The 19,373-nt window shown below is 43.2% G+C and overlaps 1 long non-coding RNA gene across 1 annotated transcript in view; it reads left to right on the top strand.

Moving 5' to 3' along the window:
- Positions 1-19,373, top strand: part of LOC137373119 (uncharacterized) — a 65,528-nt gene that overhangs the window by 27,613 nt on the left and 18,542 nt on the right. The window contains exon 3 of the long non-coding RNA XR_010975589.1: positions 704-788. This is a non-coding gene — a long non-coding RNA (uncharacterized lncRNA). The remainder of the gene's footprint in view (positions 1-703; positions 789-19,373) is intronic.

Consider the following 19,373-nt stretch of genomic DNA (forward strand, 5'->3'; position numbering starts at 1 on the left):
TGTTGGGGGAAGCACCATCATCAAAATAACAGCAGCAGCTCAAGGATAGGGCCTGTCCCCTGCATCTTCTCAGGGCAATAAGGGATGCAAAATAAATGACAGCTTTGCCAGTGACATTTGTATCCAGAGAAAGTTTGTTTAAATTCTGACCGGAATAGCATTCCACAGGCACTGGGAGTCCTCAGCAAATGAAGGATTCTGCCTAGCGGAGTCTGGACAGTGAGAGTTGACAGGATTTTCAAGCATGAGAGAATCACAGCCATGATGTCTGATCCTGTCTTCAATTTTGTTTTGGTATTCGCTTTTCATGAGAAAAGGTGGTGGTGAAGGTGTCACTGATTAGCACACTAGGAGCTGGAGACCCTATCCAGTTTTCCTGCTTCATAGCCAAGGTGATTTCAGTAAAAGAAAACGGTGAATGCATTTTTTGAAAAATCCTATTTGAATTACAATAAAGAAACCAGAATAATGCTGATAAATTCTGAATTATTCGATTCGTTAAGTCCACAACGAACTCCAGATTTGCACCCTTCACACAATATAGCTTTTCGGGGGATTAGCTGACTTGAGTCGCTGAACTGCATCTGACCAGAACCCACTCCATTCCTGGGCTAGGGGAAAATTGGAACTCACGTTACACTTTCAAAAATGAAATGTCACTACTTTCCACATGGTCAAATTCCTATCATGTTATTATTTTCAGGTTCTCTGCAGAATGCTGTGACATGAAATGAAATTACTACAGATATCCTCAACAGTAACCATGGCAATAAATGCATGTTTGAAAGGTTGGTAATAGCAATGTGAGAAATATGAAGGAAAAATGCCCATCACCAGTGTTAACCTAAGAGCTGCACTCCCTCTTGGAATCTCTGACATGTCATGAATGTAACTGATGTCTATCTTCTGAAGGAAAATACTGTGTGAAATATTGAGAAATTAGCCATCCACTTTCATGATTAATGAAAAACTTTCAGTCACACCTAGACATAATTAAGTAGAAATTTAATTCACGTATCAACATCGGGTGTAGGCTGTACCTAGCAGTGACTACTGGAAGGTAAATTACATCAAATTAACAACAGAAAAAGGCTATTTCCCCCATCTGGTCTGTGCCAGTGTTTATATTTCCTCCACCTTATTTCATCTGACCTTATCTGAATATCGTTCTGTTTCCTTCTCTCCCATGCACTTGTGTAGCTTCTCCTGAAAGACATCTGCGCTATTCATCGCAACTACTCCCTGCAGTAGCAAGTTCTGTACTCGAGCCATTCTCTGGGTAAAGAGGTTTCTCCTGAATTCTTAATTGGATTTATTGGGGACTATCTTATACTTATGGCCCTGAGTTTTGGTCACCTCCACCACCCAAGTGAAAAAGAAAGCCCAATAACATTTAGGGGCATGTTGTCCCCACAAACAACTTTGAAAGTTTTCCAAAATGTAGCAATTCATACTAACCCTGCATCTCTTTTCAAAGTTGATCAAAGCACCCGTAAGGAGACAAACAAGGACAAAAAAAAAATTCAATTTGTAGAAAGGTTCGATTGTGCACAAAAATGGTCACGAGTGAAATACAAGCCCTGTAAACTTGGTTCCAAATTAGTATGTGGCAAAACTCAATCATGTATACGACACCAAAGGTGTAAGACACCCACTGCCAAATCATTATTTTGTACAATAGACAAGTCCTTCTCTGCAGTCAAATTCATTAACACCAAGTTGATTACATAAGTCAGCAACTATTTGAGAATGAAATGGTGCGTGATGTCCCATTAACAGAAAATGACCTGGACACAATAAAAGTGTGCAATTTATGCAACATTTTCAGGAAACGGAAAAAATAGCGTTATATTCATAGTAACTTGTCATGCATCTTCATTTACAGTGTTTGATTCACAGTGCAAAGTACTAAATTACCATTGCCATGCATGTACTTTTTCACATGTATGCCTTTGATCAATCTCAGTAGTTATTTCATTGTCACTTTTTTATTCTCATCTTCAAGAAACCTGCACTGATATGGTAACTATTGCAACCATCAGCCAAGCAGGAATCCCAACATGTGGTAAAACAAATAGACTTACAACATAATCTGGAAGTGCAGTGTCCACCATCGTGAGATCTGTGAGGAATGTGCCCAGGTAAGGCACAATTCCTTGCATCACATCCTATAAAACAGAGGCAAATTTGTTCAACATATTTTGAATACGTTAATTGCCACATTTCCTAAACATACTACCCATAATTAACTTGTTCCCTTTGATATGTAACAAAATCAATCTGTAACTAGAGAACATTTAATACAGAATGATACAATGGCATACAAAACTAAAAGCAAAATACTGCGGATGCTGGAAATCTGAAATAAAAATAAGAAATGCTGGAACCACTCAGCAGGTCTGGCAGCATCTGTAGAAAGAGAAGCAGAGTTAACGTTTCGGGTCAGTGACCCTTCTTCGGAACCCTTCTTGTTCTGGCATACAAAACTAGATCCATATAGATCAAAAAAGTTCAAAGTTCAATTCCTGGTTTATACTGTATGAACCATCTCAATCTAAGGGGAGCTTTGTCATTGAAAGTTAGGAGCTCTTCCACATGTTACTGTTACAAATAGCATTAACCATTCTTACTTATTGTGAACACTTCAGTTATATACAAAGAGAATGCACATAAACAGCATTGGTCAAATACAATATTGTCTCTCTTTCAACCCTAAACTACAGGCAGTTCACTTATTTGTAAATACAGGCAAAACATTAGATTGTCTGCTATCCTTTTTTTTTTCTTTTTCTCCTCATCTCCTAAAAGGTTTGACTGAATTAATAGCTGGAACTTGTTAGAACCAGAGGCCATCCTTCATTTGGTAACCTCGGTGATGACTGTTTGTAGCCTATTCCATTAGAGGGCATCACCGCTGAGCTCATTTGGCTCCTCATCTGATACTCAGATATGCAACTTTCCAGCAGGAGCTAATGGACAGCTATCAGGAACTCAGCTAGTTTTGTATAATTTTACAATACAGAAGAAGGGCGTTCAGAAAAACAAAAGATAACGTATCAGCCCCAGGAGCTTGCTCTGCCATTCAATAGGGTCATGGCTGATCTCAGACCTCAACTCCACTTTCCTGCCTGATCTTCACATCCCTGGATTCTCTCGGAGTCCAAAAATATATTGATTTAATTTGATTTAGAGATACAGCACTGAAACAGGCCCTTCGGCCCACCGAGTCTATGCCGACCATTAACCACCCATTTATACTAATCCTACACTAATCCCATATTCCTACCACATCCTCACCTGTCCCTATATTCCCCTACCACCTACCTATGCTTGGGGCAATTTATAATGGACAATTTACCAATTAACCTGCAAGTCTTTTGGCTGTGGGAGGAAACCGGAGCACCTGGAGGAAACCCATGCAGACACAGGGAGAACTTGCAAACTCCACACAGGCAGTACCCAGAATTGAACCCAGGTCGCTGAAGCTGTGAGGCTGCGGTGCTAACCACTGTGCTGCTATTGATCTCAGCTTTGAATATACTCAGCAACTGAACATCCACAACTTTCTGGGGTTGAGAATTCCAAAGATTCACAACATGTAGTGAAAAAATTTCTCTTCATCTCAGTTCTAAATGGCTGACCCCTTATTCTGTGACTATGCCCCAGGGCATTCGACTCCCCAACCAGGGGAAAAACAGCCTCTCAGCACCTATGCTCCCAAACCCTCTCAGAATCTTGTGTTTCAATGAGATCACTTCTCATTCTTCTAAACTCAAGACAGTATAGGTCTACTCAATCTCTGCGCATAGGACAATCCTCCCATCCTAGGAACTATTTAGCCTTCTGCACCTGTGATGGCTCTCCAAATTATCTATTTCGGGTCCAGATCAGGATTGTCCAACATTTTTATTTATTTGTTAATGGGATGTAGGCTTCGCTGGCTCGGCCAGCATTTATTGCTGATCCCTAATTGCCCACTGAAGGCATTTAAGAGTCACATGTAGATCAGACCAGGTAAGGATGGCAGATTTCCTTCCCGAAAGGATATTAGTGAATAAGATGGATTTTTACAACAATTGACAATGATTTCATGGTCACCAGCAGATTAACTTTTAATTCTAGATTTATGAATTGGATTCAAATTTCCTCATCTGCCATGGTGGGATTCAAACCCATGTCCTCAGATGATTAGCCTAGGCATCTGGATCACTGGTCCAGTGACATTCCACTATGCCACCGCCTCCCCTACACGGCCCACGGGCCAGAATTGGCCTACCAAAGGTTTCCATCCAGCCTACGAATGTATTTCAGAGATACATAATTTCCCATTGTTGTCTTAGAGTTCAGAAAAACTGAGCATCTGACAGACTAATGTTTTTAGAACTCAGATTCAAATCCTTCCAACAAAAATACTACATTCAGTCCTTTTCAAATACGGAACAAAAAGCTACATTTAAAATCAATTAGGAATTAGACAGAAAACCCATGCTTTGACTATTTTCTGCCTGTAACAATGAGCAGTGTTGTGGCAATTTGGCACAAAGATTTTTATAACTAACCAATATCAGGATTAATTAGTCACTTTGCAAATGGAGGAATGAAATAGATAAAAACGAATGGACAATGAGCATGATGAGTTAGGAGAGATGACTGAAAACTTGGTTGCAAAGATGGGATTTCAGAAGGTTTTTCAAGCTGGAGAGAAGTGGAGGCGGTCAGGAAATTAAGGAGTTCCAAAGTTGGGCTGAAGGAATTGAAGCAATGATTGGGAGTGGAAGCAGGAAGTTTCACGAAATAGGCGGAATAAGGCTGTAAAGATTTGAAAATTAGCACTTTTAAGTTTAGTGCACTTGGGGATAGGGAACCAAAAATGATGGCTTCTCGGTATCTTAGAGTGGCGATAATGATGCCAGATTCTATACCTTATGCAGAGGACTTGGTTGAGTGTTTCAGTTGCTTAATGTTTTCTAAAACTCACAAAACACACTGAACACTTGCTATAACTGGCAGAGAAGCCATTATACGAATGGAAGATTTTTCTTGATGTTCATAACGACTGTGTTGGCCATTCATCCCAATCATTCTTTATAAAATCCTATTGAACAGTTTATTCACTTGATTGATTTAAATTAACATGTTTAAAAAAGGGAAGCCTAGAGGAGGTAAAAAAAATTCTCTTCATGGAGCCAAGCACTGAACAACAGCCTGTTGGTAGCAATGACGATTGGTGGGGCAGGGGGGTGGGTGATGGCGGGTGTGAGGAAAGATTTAGGCGAATGGTTCCAGGGGTGGGGGATTTCAGTTATGTGGATAGATTGGAGAATCTGGGGTTATTCTCTTGAAAGAAGGTTGAGAAGATCTTGGAAGTCGAGACCCCCATTGCCTGGATAAAATGCTAGTTTTCAATTAAAAGGCCCTCACACCACGCAAAGCAAAAGGAAAAATCATTGGCACAAGTCCCACTTTAAACTTTGTCAAAGAGTTCAGATTTCAAAGATTAGATTCTCTTTCTGTGTTTATTCCTGAGTTTGCATCATTGTCAGCGTACCCAAGTTAGAATATGTTTACCTAGTACACAATGCACATTTCCCCAGATGCCTGATCGATTGACAACACCCATATGCAGTCAGCCACCAATTTAACACATTGCAGGTATTATTTTTAAACACTGAACACCCGATGAATATGGATAAACTGGCCCAAATGCAACATCTTACCTCTTCACCCAGATGATAATCAATTCGATGGCAGCATTGTTCCTCAAGCTCTTCGAACAATCCCATGCTGCTGCTAATCAAGAGAATGAGACAAATTAATCATGAGAGAATAGAGGCAGATTAATCAATGGCTGTCAAAGACTCAGACATGTAACAGACAACAGAGATAATGGGGGGTGGGGAAGGGTTTAAGAATTTCTCATAACTAAATGCAATGCAGGGCATTAGCTAGCCTTTGGTAAATCTCCTGGCAGCAATAGAAACTTCCAAGAAACCTAAAAATGCAGACAGGATCAAATTGTATGTGGCAAAGGGATTAAACTACAGGAACTTGCTTGAAAGAGTTTAGCGCTCTTCCACAGCAGATAAAAGATTGTCTCGTCTGTGCTTTTAGCATCCTATACAAACCACCATCGTACATCACTGCACACAACATATCCACAGAGAGAGTATTTTATGGCCAGTTACAGCAGATCAATTTTGGAACGCAATAGTTTAAAGTTTAAGTTGCTGAACAGTTTTATTATTCTATTGAAGAAAACTGCCCAGTAACCCTCATTCTTGAGCCAAATAATGACAGACTTCTGGCAATGAGCCAGTTGTTAGAGGTGCACCATAGTGTCTCTGGTAGCCCTGCCAACACATCTAGAATCTGAAGCTCACTGAGCAAGGAAGCTCAGGGTAGAATCTGCAACTCATCATCACATTTTTATGACAAACATTACATGGCTATTTCGGAAAAGGAACTTACTTTGACACAGCAGCCCAAGTCGTCTTCAATTTATAGATTGGACTGGACTGCAGGGCTGCAACAATGGCCCGGAGTGAGGAGAAATTCTTCATTATTCTGGATTTCTATTTGGAAAAGAAGAGAGTTATTTGTAAATATCAGTGACTGCTAGTTTCCTGATACCTCAGACTTTTGAACTGTTCTACCAAAAAGGTCAGCTGTAAAAATAACAGCATTAAAATCAGATTCATGGAAAAAAACATTTTCACACTTCTTGCCAACTCAAAGTTTGTTCACTTATTTTGCTGCTATAACAACCTATTCAGTTCATCGTCTGTCAACTTTTGACAGATGGCCTACAGCTTTGGTGATTGACACCGAAGGGGGCTTCAAATTGAGCATGATCGAGACACAGACTCTTTTGGGGAGAGGTTGGTGGGTAGGGTGGTGGGGGGGAAAGAGGGGAGGGGGAAGCCTTCCTTCTCATTACATTTGGCTGCTGAATAATAAATTGTAATTTCTGGCATAAAGAGCAGACTGGCAGGACTGGCAGCACAAGATAACCATCTAATGAAAAGCATACAAAAATCAGAAAATCGAGTGCACTTTTATTAGCTACGTTTGAACTAAAATAAAACTGTTGATACTGAGTTAGCTGATATCAGCAAGGACAGCAGCAGGAATGTCCTCCATGTCCTTGGCCAATGCAGGCAGCGAGAGAAATAAGTCAGTCAGAATTCCCACTCCTGACCTCTTTCCAATCATACCTGTGGGAAGGTGCATGTATTCAGATATATGACAAGGACAGACCTGGCTTCAGATGTGATTCCTCTGTCTCGTCCCCCTTTTCACAAGTGATTAGCATGCTAACATTCAGCACAAAATGTTGGAGGGCAGTCATTTGGGCATGGGATCAAACAGCAGCAAGAATTTAGACTGGAAGGGAGAAAATGGAGAATGAAATGGAAACATTAATGAATTCCAGCTGAGTTGGAGGGGGTGGGGAGGTGGTAAACAAACTACACTATGCAATAAAGGCCTGCTCAAGTATAAAATTTAAACCCGACCTGGGCCCGATCCGATCAAAGCCAAACCAAACCCAACTGGAGCCTGTGTCCTTTAATTTTTTTTAATACCAGACAGGAATGTCGCAATAAATTTAATAATATCAGACATGTTATTAAAACAGAAAAAAAGCGCCAAGACGTAGATTAAAAAGAAGACAAATTGCCTACTCTCACCTGGCAAGAGGCAGTTAGGGAACATTTGATTTCATAGTCTCAGTTACAGATATAGCAAGTAGGTAGTCTCAGTTACAGACCGAGCAAAAAAAAAGAAAAAAGGTCTCATAAATTGTCATGTTAGAAAAGGATAGAGTCAACGGGGTAGAAGGCTTAAGGGCAGTCCTCCGCTGGTCAATTGTCCTTCCAACTACACTGAAGTTCTTCTCTCTGCTGCTACTGCTCGCCAGAATGCAAAGTATACTTCTAGCCAGCATGGCCAATTTAGGGTATGCAACACTGTATTCCTTCCGCCAGCCCAACAGGTCATGCTCGTTTTTGCATCGCCAGCACAGCAGGCCTCTGTGCTGTGGACTGCTGCACTTCATCATTTGTGTTCACTTCTTCATGAACATTCTCCCACTCAGCAAATTCGGTCAGCTGTAGGTTCATCATCAACCACTTTCATTTGCTTCACAGGGTCTTCTGTTTTAAAGTTGTTGATCAGTCAGCGCACTTCAGAATGAACTTCTTCCCTATCATGGCCAGACAACATTCGCAGCTGATTAAATTTAGTTCAGAGAAATGTTGCTCTCTTGTGCACATCATTTACTTCAACTTTCTTCAGAAGCCACTCTCTTTGCCGTTGCTTGACAACTGCTTGCATTGGAGTATCTGAAGAAAGTGGCATACAGAGTCATTTCTCAAACCACGGAATTACCAGATTCAGTGTAGGATACTGGTCTCCCTCGAGTTCCCTCTGAGCTTCATAAAATGGTTGGAGGAAATCAACCAAAAACTGCAAGACATCGGGGGTGACGTTTTCCAGCCTGTAGTTTTCCCCAGGCTGTTCCAGTTTCTCGTGCAGCTCATGATAAATATCCTGAATTGAATTCAGTGTCAGATACACAGTACTGTACCTCGTTTCTCCCATTGGATTTACTGTTTTAGACAACTGTGCAGCAAGACCAGACTGTTAAACATATATCACCAAGGCTTTGGCATGACGTATGGTTTCTACAACATCCAGAGCTTCAGAAGCTAATTCCGTTGGATCAAGTGAATGTTGAAGGACTGTGTTATATACGTGGTCCTGACAATCCAGACTTCGATATGGCCTAAGAGCGAGCACTATATTAACACCCTGATCTGTCACCCAGACTAACTTATTTAAATTTGCTGGGTCGAATTTAAAAGTGTTCACGAGCAGCTTTAAAATCTTATGCCTGATGTTTCCACCAGTTTTGGCGTCCTCCAGTGGAAACATTGCTGTTGTGAAAACTTTGGCATTAAGTTTAAAATCTGCTGTGATGTAATGACAAATTAGCAACATATAATGGATTTTACGGTATTTGTCCGTCCATATGTCAGTTGTCATTCCCACATTCACAGCCTTCAGTGTGTCAATAATCTGAGAAATTAGTTGTTTTCTCTTTTCTTTGACCACATCAGAACACCTTGAAACTGTACTTGGATTTGGTAACATAGTGGTTGCTGATACTCGACCGTATGTAGCACCCACATTGATGAGCTCTTGTGCTCATTCGTCTGTAATTTCTGATTTCTTGTGAGCTTGAATGTACAAACGAAGTTATGTACAACATAACTTGCGTCACTGCAAAGATGAATTTCCCATCTTTTTGCTGTCATATTTGAGTAAAAGTTTGCAAGATTTGCATTGAAATTCACTGGAACCTTTACGATCACGGCAAACAACAGTGTCAAAATGTTTCCAAATGGAAGATTTATCTTCTCCGGCTACAGAACTTCCCACTACTAAACATTCTCCCGTAGACAGCATTCATTTTACATCAATGGCCTCCATACTTAGTGTACTGTAGAATCACTTTTGGTTGTATTAATTACAGCATAAACGCGATGACGTAGGGATGCTCACATGCTCACTGCAGAGTGCGGACTGCACGTTTCATGCCTTGTTAACGTTGGATGGAAGATTACTTCTGATTACTGTGGAATCCACGGTAATCGGAAGTAATTATAGGAGCCATTTGAACATTGAGAAGTGGAAAAAATACTTGCTAAAATGTAATAATGCATTTATTTATAAAATATGGAGCCAGTACAGTCCAGCCCAACCTGACCCAAGTCCGAATGCTGGACACAGAATATAGACCCGGTTCGGGTTGGGTAGCCAGGGTTTACTATGCAATGCCTAATAGGCAAGTTCATCTTTGAAGTACAATTAAAATCCTGAAATTAATTTACTTTTCCCCTCCACATAGAATATTAGATATGTTTGAAATGTTCATCTTCAAATGCAAGCATTATCTGAGGCATGAAATGTTAGCTATGTAATGCCAATCTATTCCTCCTCAGACATGTTGCTGCTTTATTTTCCCTCAGGGATATCAATAGTTATAAAGTCTTGGTTTAGACATGGCTTAGAGGTGTTGAACCAGAGCCCAGCCAGCAATGGCTTTGTCTTTTTTAAAATATAAGATGATCATTGAAGCATTTCAGTTAAAAAAACAGACACATCGAAGCCACATGTTTTGTATAATTAAGTGACGCCTGACTGCGATGTGACCGTGGGATTTCTAATGCATAAGAGCCAGCACAACAACTTCAGTAATAGGCTCTGAGAATTAAGAAGGGGTGTGTTATCCGGTTTACTCCATTATTTGAGGCTAAGGGATACCATTTCTAGCATATTTTAGGTGCTTATTGAGAATAAACACAAATTAGATTGATTTACTCTATAAGCTCTTAGCCCAATGGAAATAGTGCCAGGATTCAACATACTATAGAAGCATTCAGACTCTTCTTCCTCATAAACCTCCCTTCCTGAGATCTTCTCTCCCCTAGAATCTAATAAGTTTTCAAAACCTGAGCTTAACATCTAATCACCCATTCCTGAGCTGCTTGGTCTTGACTTACAGACTCTCTTCCACCTTGGTGGCTTCCCGTACTGTGGGCTTTGGCCTTTCACATAGGCTAATCGATAAACAATGCAGTACCACAGCAATAGTGATCCACTTCTCGATCACCCTGGCTTTCTTGTCTGGCTTCAGCTTGACGTCTTTGAGGATGGTGCTGATCATACATTTTGTGATGATATTAAATTGTATGACCATGGCCCAGATGGTAGATGCCAGGTGCTGATTTTTCTTTTTGTGCCGCTGAGACCAGATGCACCCGAGGCAGTGGTGGACCACTACTTTGTTGAACAGTTCCTGATCAAATGTGAAAAAGACAAAGATTAATGATGTTTCCAGTACCATGGACCACTTAAACACTGACGTAACGACAAAAATTATCCATTTAAGGGTCAATTAGCCTTGCTGCTTTGCAATGGTACAATTAAAGCTGAAAGACATGGTTTGCCAGTGTCCATGGGCTGGATTTTACCAGCCCTTGCAACATCAGCGGTCGTGGCGGGAGGGCCCAGAAAATGCCTGTGGGCCTCAATGCCAGAAAGGCCCCGCCCCATATTATGCCGGTGAGGCCTCGTGGCGGCCCCCTTGCCGCTCAGCGATGGGAACAGGATTTAAATATGTTATTTAATGAATTAATTACCCACCTGCTTCTGTCGACCGTCCTGCTGTCATCTTCCGGCCGGTTTCCCGACTCCCTCTTCCAATCAACATCAGTACAACACTCGCTCTGTGATTCATTTCTAATCAACTTAGCTAAACTATAAATTCTGAAGTAATTTCAAAAATCCAAAAGGAAATACAACTGAACTTCAAAACCAGTGGACAGAGTGGCAAACTCTCCAGGAACTCATGGCTATTCAGTGGGTGTCTTGAATTAGTTTATTTCAGATTGCCATTCAAAACGAAAAGTTTTATCCATCATGCCTAAATGAATGCTTGGGCGCATCACTATTCCATTCAGAATTGATTCTTTCATTTGTGCTGACAAATCCAATTCGTAATTCTGCAATACTGTGATGTTTTTTGTGAAAATTAGTACAGATGGCTAAAATGGTTCTGTCGTAGCCAAATGTATGGCACGTTGGTGATTTCCATTACACAACACTGGTCTAAAAGATTACTGGTGAACTAAGTGGCAAAACGTCATTCCACCAATTTAATTAATTCCATCACAATCCATTGCATAATTAAACCATCTTATCTTTCATAGTGACTCAAATACTCAATACCTGTGAGTTACCATTGAGCCCTGGAATTAACAGTTTAACTGGCAGCAATTCAAGCTGTTTCTAAAGATGCTTCACTTTGAAACACAGAAATTACAACACAGAAGGCAATCAATTGGCCAAAGTTGCCTGTGCTGGTCCTTACTCTCAACTGGATCCATCAACTGCAATCTCATTTTCCTGTCCTGCTCCCCAGATCCTGTTATATTGTTCAAATGATTATCCAATTCCCTCTTAAATGACGTTATTTGAGGTAAAGCATTCCACACTGTAATAACTGGTCATTTAAAAAAACTCTTCTAACTGGTTCCTTTGTCCTGCTACAATAGTTTAAATGTTACATCAAAAGCTGACTGGTGAGATTTGCAATACAGCAAAAAAACAGATTCTCTTTAGAAGGAATGGAATTTGGAGTAAGAGTGTTTCTGGCTCTTATGTTACTCTACCTGCATGGTGTAATATAACTTCTCAGTGATGAATTGAAAATAAGCTCCAGAATTGCAATTGCAGCCATCATCAAAAAAGGGGAACATATCTCCCCCAGTCCCACCCTCCACCTCCATAGCTTTTAAAATTGAAACAACTTTTTTCATTGCTACACAAAGATTAATCTTACTGTCCAGCTCCTGTTCTGCCACTTCTTGCTGCTGAAATTGTTCGAGGAGTTTCTGGGCCTGTTTCTCCAGTTCTGAGCCTGGCATCGTCTGCCTCAGGTGTTTGAGAATCTTCTGCAGGCATGTGTAATTTGGAATGTTGAAGTTTTCAGAAAACTGGTCCAGCCAGGCTTGCAGAATCGAGGCTATTGCGCTGGAAATATACATGCAAGACAGAGTCAGTAACTGTTTGTCAGGGGAAGTAAAAATGTTTAGAAATAAAATCCCAACTGGTAATTTGGAAGCTTCTAATGTTGTAATTTTAAACTCAATAAATTAAGGCTGTTTATTTATAATTTATTCTTGGGATAAGGGTGTCACTAGCAAGGCCAGTATTTATTGCCCATTCCTAGTTCCCCTGAGAGGGTGGTGCTGAGCTACTTTCTTGAACTGCAGCAGTCCATGTGGTGAAGGTACTCCCACAGTGCCATCAGGTAGGGAGCTCCAGGATTTTGACCCAATGAGGCTGAAGGAATGGCAGAATATGTCCAAATCATGATGGTGTTTGACTTGGAAGGGGACTTGGAGGTGATGGCGTTCCCAAGTTTTCATCTTTGGCAGTCACATATATGAGCCTCGGCTTATATAAAATTATTTTGCATGCATTTGAAGATACTTATACAAACAGGTCTTTGTGTTCGGATTTGGCTTTTTCCAACAGTCAGGCAGAAGTGGGTTATAAAAAGATCTTTACAAACCTTCACCAAAATTCCAACAGGACGAACCAAGCAAATAAAAAATACAAGTATAAAGATGACTTGGTTGCTTGGGCTCTGAGGGCTAAATCGCCAAGGCTTGGACACTCCTATAATTTTTTTCTCAAAAATATACTTTATTCATAAAAATCTGTAAAAAAAATACCTTACAAAGCAGTTCAAAGCAGCACTAAGTTGACATTCCAAAAAGTGTAAAGGAAATCAGTTTTCTTCAATATAGGAGTCAGTTGCTTCCATTCCATTTTACATGCCATGTACATTTTACAGCTCAGCCATATTCAGTGTATACAGCCTGAGCGGTTTTCCATGGGTCCAGCACCTCAGTTCACTATGGCAGGAGGACCTTCCACAGTGGTCTTTCCCCATTGATTCTTTGAGGCGGCTGCCCCAAGCTTTAGTGCGTCCCTCAGCACATAGTCCTGGACCATGGAATGTGCCAATCTGCAACATTTGGTCGTGGACAACTCTTTGCGCTGGAAGACCAGCAAGTTTCAGGCAGACCAAAGAACGTCTTTCATCGAATCGATAGTCCTCCAAAAGCAGTTGATGTTTATCTCGGTGTGTGTCCCTAGGAACAGCCTGTAGAGCACAGAGCTGCTTGGTTTGAACCTCGACAAAAACCACTGCATCTCCTACTACATCTGCTTGCAAAGGCACATTCCAGAAAGAGGTGGGCAACAGTCTCTTCCCCACCACCGCCACCTCGAGGGCAGCGTGCAGAGGAAGGATCTGACGGGGAGGGCCCTTCTCACCACCTGCCAAGCTACGTCTTGGTGCTTGCTTGAAAGTTCTGGTGATGAGGGATTCTGCCAAATGACTTTGGCAGTCTGCTCGGGGAACCGTCCGACAGGATCCACCATCTCCTTATCCAGTCGGGCCTTGAGGACATTCTGTGAAGACCACTGCCTGATGGATTGGTAGTCAAAGGTGTTTTTCTGCACAACCTTTTCCACGAACGATAGGTGATACGGCACGGTCCAACTGGATGCCGCATTCTGCGGCAATGTGACCAGACCCATACTTCGCAACACCGGGGACAGATAGAACCTCAGCACATAATGACACTTGGTGTTTTCATACTGGGGCTCTACACACAGCTTGATGCAGCCGCACACAAAGGTGATCATCAGGCTGAGGGCGACGTTGGGTATGTTTTTTCCGCCCTAATGCAGAGGTTTGAACATTGTGTCCCTGTGGACACGGTCCATTTAGCATCTCCAAATGAAGCGTAAAATGGCTCAGGTGACCGCCACGGTGCAGGAGTGAGGTATGGGCCAGACCTGCGCCACATACAGCAACAGCGTGAGCGCCTCGGATCCGATGACCAGGTTCTTACCCACGGCGGAGAGAGATCGCTGCTCCCAGAAGCTGAGTTTATGGTGTACCCTGGCTACTCGCTCCTTCCAAGTTTTGGCGCACACCCCAGCCCTTCCGAACCATATCCCCAGCACCTTCAGGTAGTCTGACCTGACGGTGAACGGGACAAAGGATCGGTCGGCCCAGTTCCCAAAGAACATGGCCTCGCACTTGCCGCTGTTTACTTTGACTCCCGAGACCAGTTCGAACTGGACACAGATGCTCATTAATCTGCGAACGGACAGTGGATCCGAGCAGAAGACAGCAACGTCGTCCATTTACAGGGAGGTTTTGACCCGAGTGCCTCCGCTGCCTGGGATTGTCATTCCTCTAATGCCCACATCCTTCCTAATGGACTCAGAAAAGGGTTCTATACAGCAAACAAACAAGACAGAGGAGAGAGGACAGCCCTGCCTGACTCCAGATTGGATCGGGAAAACTTTCTGATTCCCACCCATTGATTGAGACTGCACTACTGCTGTTTGTGCAGAGCAGTTTGAACTAATTGCGGATTCCCTCCCCAAGCCCCATTTTGGAGAGCACGTCCATCATATATGTGTGCAATATCCTGTTAAACGCCTTCTCCTGCTCCAAGCTGATAAGGCAGGTGTCCACCCTCCTGTTATGTACATAGGCAATTGTATCCCTGAGTAGCAGGAGACTATCAGAGATCTTCCTGCCAGGTACAGTACAGGTCTGGTCAGGATGGATCACCAACTCCAGAGCAGACTTGACCCGACTGATGATGACTTTGGACAGGATCTTGCAGTCACCATTCAGCAGTGAGATGAGCCGCCAATTTCTGATCTCCGCCTCTACCCCTTCCACTTGTTAATGAGGGTGATAATGCCTTTCCTCATGGATTCTGACATGCTGCTGGTCAGAAGCATACTCTCGTATACTTCCAGCAGGTCTGGGCCGATCCAGTCCCACAGAGCCGAATACAACTCAACCGGTAAGCCGTCGCTTCTGGGAGTTTTACTCGTCTCGAAGGACCTGATGGCCTTTGCCAGTTTGTCCAGGCTCTCCCGCATGCTGACATCTAAGACCTCCATGATAGATGACAGGAAGGACTGGGAGGCCGTCCTGTCCCCGGGCTTCACGTCATACAGCCCAGCATAAAAGGATTTGCTAATTCTTTGTATGTCAGACTGCGAAGATGTTACCGAGCCATTCTCTTCTTTCAGGCTGCTGATCACAGAGCTCTCTGTACCTTTTGGAAGAAAAAAACGCAAGCACGTCTCATCCTGCTGAACGGAACGGACTCTGGACCGGAAGATGATCTTGGAGCCTCCGTGGCAAAGAGCGAGGCCTGCCGGCTCTTCACCTCTTGGAGATCCTCCTTGACCTCAACCCCCATCGACTGCAGCCACACCAGATTTTGCATTCTTTTTTGAAGTCAGGACATTTCCCTCTGTGTGTCTCTCGTTTTCTGAACACCTTTGAAGGTAAAGAACTTCTTGATATTCTCCTTGATCGCCTCCCGCCAATGCACTGGAGACTCAAAGAGGGGTTTCATGGTTGTCCAACGTTTGTAATTCCTTTTGAGTTCCTCAACATTTTCTGGGGTGAGCATTATAACATTGAGCTTCCATGTTCCCCTGCTAGCCTGCTGGTCGTCTTGTAAGTGACAGTCGGCCAGTAAGAGGCAGTGGTCAGAGAAGAACACAGGCTTGATGTTGGTGGATCTGACCATGAAAGCACGGGACACAAACAGGAAGTCAATTCTGGAACAGGCAGACCCGTCCAGTCTTGACCAGGTGTATCTACGCTGCACTCCATCTGCAGAGTTGCTAAAGATGTGGTGCAGCTTGGCTTCTTTTACTGTTTCCATTAGGAATCTAGACGTAGCGTCCAATTTGCTGTGGTCCTTGCTGGATCTTCCAGCTGCGTTAATAATGCAGTTGAAGCCACCACCTAGAATGACCAGTCTGGATGTTGTCAGCAGCAGTGGGAGCTGGTGGAAAATGGTCAGCCGCTCGCTGCATTGAGCCAGGGTGTAAACGTTGACCACCCAGAGCAGAGCAGTATTGTACATTACATCTGCTACGAGGAGTCGACTGCCCACCACCTCCTTAACTTCGGAGATGATGAAGTTGCTTCCCCACAGCAGAATACTAAGGCCAGAGGAACGGGAATCATTTCCCCCGACCAGATTGATGACCCTTGTGACCACTATCGCGACCATTGCCTCTAGGTGCCGAGGTGCGGTATTCCATACTCCTGCAGAAACAGCAGGTCAGCTTTGACCTTGGCGAGGTAGTCCCAAGTCGAAACACATTGCGTTAATCAAAGCAATCTTTGTATCCATTTTAAAGTTGGGTGTTGCTTCCCACACCAGGTGTCCTTGTTAGTCCTTGTCCTTGGGTATGTTCCTGCATACCAATAGTGTACACAAGCTGTTTCACATTTGTCGGGCTCTGAAACCCCTCCTGGTTACACATTGTGGGGGGGGGGGGGGGTCTTGTTCCGCTGGGGTGTCATCGGGGGGTCTTCTAGGCAGCAAGGCTTGGGCTGTCCTCTGCTGTTGTTGTTTTTCCCCTCCGTTCCTCCTCGAAGACATTGCTGCTCCTGGCTTCCTGGAGCTGCAGTGCGCCAGATGCTTCATTGCTCTCGGTGTCCCGGAGCTTGGATGCGCTGGGCATCTCACTGGATTTGGGGCACACTGGGCCCATCACAGCTTCCAGTACCCTGGAGCTGGGGGGCTTTATCTTCCAGCTGCTTTGAGTTCTGCCGTTTCTTTTGCAGGTGCCATCGTTCCAGCCCTTCCTCGTCCAATGCGGGGGAGCTGCCATAGTCTGTCTCAGACAGTAACCTCCTCTTGTCACTGGTTTGGGTGCTGGCCTTTTCCTTTTTTGGAGGTTTCTTCTTTGTGGTTTTCCTTTGTACCATTTGCCACTGACCAGTTTGTCCATCTGCTGCCTCCTCCTCTATTGATTCTGTCTGCCCGGCTTCCGGGCACGGGGTAGGTGTTGGGTCGCTGCTTGCAGCTGCCTCCCCTTTCTTCTCCTTCTCAGGTAGACTTTCCTCACTGTGGAGAGGATTGCTTGTCTCCTTCCCAGCACCAGACGTATTCACTGTTCCTTCTCCCGGCCTTTCCTTGGACCTTGCCGCCTGAGCATAACTGAGGCAATGTTTGGGGCAGGTTTTGTAGAGCTGACCTGCCCCAGAGCACAGGTTGCTGCACTTATTCTGTTTTCAGTCCTTGGTCTGATGGCCTTCCTTCTTGCAGTTCTTGCAGACGACTGTGCTTTGGTTGCCATGTGACCAGATTTGCCACAGGTGTGACAAACTCCGGCTGCCCCGCATAGATCAGGAAGCCTCAACTTTCTCCAATTGCGAAGCTGTAGGGGGATGGATGATGGCTCCGTTGGCCTCGACCTTCAAGGACACTCCTAGAATAGAGGACAGTCAGGTATAGTTAAGGATATCTAATGAGATGCTCCAATATAGTCAGCTTGCCACTCACTCACTTTCAGCTCCCTGTTTAGTACTGGTGACCATATAGCATTACTTACTAGGCAGTTTAATTGGTCTTGTCATAAAAAATAAGCAGAACAAGCGATCAGTTGTACAGTGAAGCTATTACAATATTGAAACCCTAACCTTTAACACAATAAAACATCCCATGGCACGTCACAGGAGGTTAATCACACGAAACCTGATACCAAGACAAAGATGAAGATATTATAATAGGTGACCAAAAGCTTGGCCAGAGATTGATTTTTCATGAGCTTCTTAAAGGAGAGAGGTGGAGATGTTTGTGGGGTGGATTTTTAAGCTTATGGCCGAGACAACTGAAGACCATACTAATGGTGGGGCAAAGGAAGTGGGAGATGCACAACAGGCCAGAGTTGGTGGAGACCAGGAGACAATGTAGGTCGGTGAACACAGGAGTGATGGGACTTGATGCAAATTAGGATATGGACAGAGTTCTAGATGAGATGAAGTTTATGGAGGGGGTATGTTACAGGAACTTTATATTTTGTCAAGAATAAGCTCCAAAAGCAAAAGTTTTTTCACACAACAATTGAGACTTAGTGAGACTGACAGTGCTGTTCCAGCAACACATGGTTTCACTTCTGCAGACCCTTGCCAATACTGGGTATAGATGAACATGCATTTTAAAAGCTGCACATATAACAAATCTAATCTTATTGCACAGCAATTCCATATTCTGTTGACCAACATGGGCTCTGTGGAGACAACCGATTCCATTCCGACTAAACTAGCTGGCAGAGGGTGTGGTGGGGTGTGGGTGGTCAGGTTGCAGTGGACTGCAGTGTCACATGCAGTAAAAGCCTCATATTCGTAGAAATATTTTGTACTGGAGGGACTGTCTTTACATCATCTGACTTCAGTGCAGCAACATTCAAGTCAGTTGGCATAGTTAAATCCAGGGATAAAAGCTATTTTACATCAGTTCCAAAACCTTGATGGCCCATATTTTTAAGGGTGCTGAATCATATTGGCTGTAAAAACATACAGCTTAGGAAATGAAGTACTATAATTTTTGCAAACATCAGTAGTTTTCAGTTCAGTGAAGATAGCTGCATTACCAAAAGCTTGGTCAAAGATGCAGGTTTTATGGAGTGTCTTTAAAAAAGGAGAGAAGCTTAGAGTGGGATTTTCAGAACTTAGGGCCCAGAGAGCTGAAGGCACGGCTGCTAATGGAAGGATAAAGGAAACTGGAGATGCACAAAAGGGTAGAATTGGAGGAACACAGAAATTCCAGTATTGGGCTTGAGGAGGCTGCAGAAATAGAAGGGCAAGGCCAAGGAAATTTTTAATTTTGTTTGGGGGGGTGGTGGGTAGTTATGTTTGTTAAAGAAAACAGCATCTCTAGGTTGAAACACAG

This window comes from Heterodontus francisci, chromosome 8 (genome assembly GCF_036365525.1).
Source record: "Heterodontus francisci isolate sHetFra1 chromosome 8, sHetFra1.hap1, whole genome shotgun sequence".
Lineage (NCBI taxonomy): Eukaryota > Metazoa > Chordata > Chondrichthyes > Heterodontiformes > Heterodontidae > Heterodontus > Heterodontus francisci.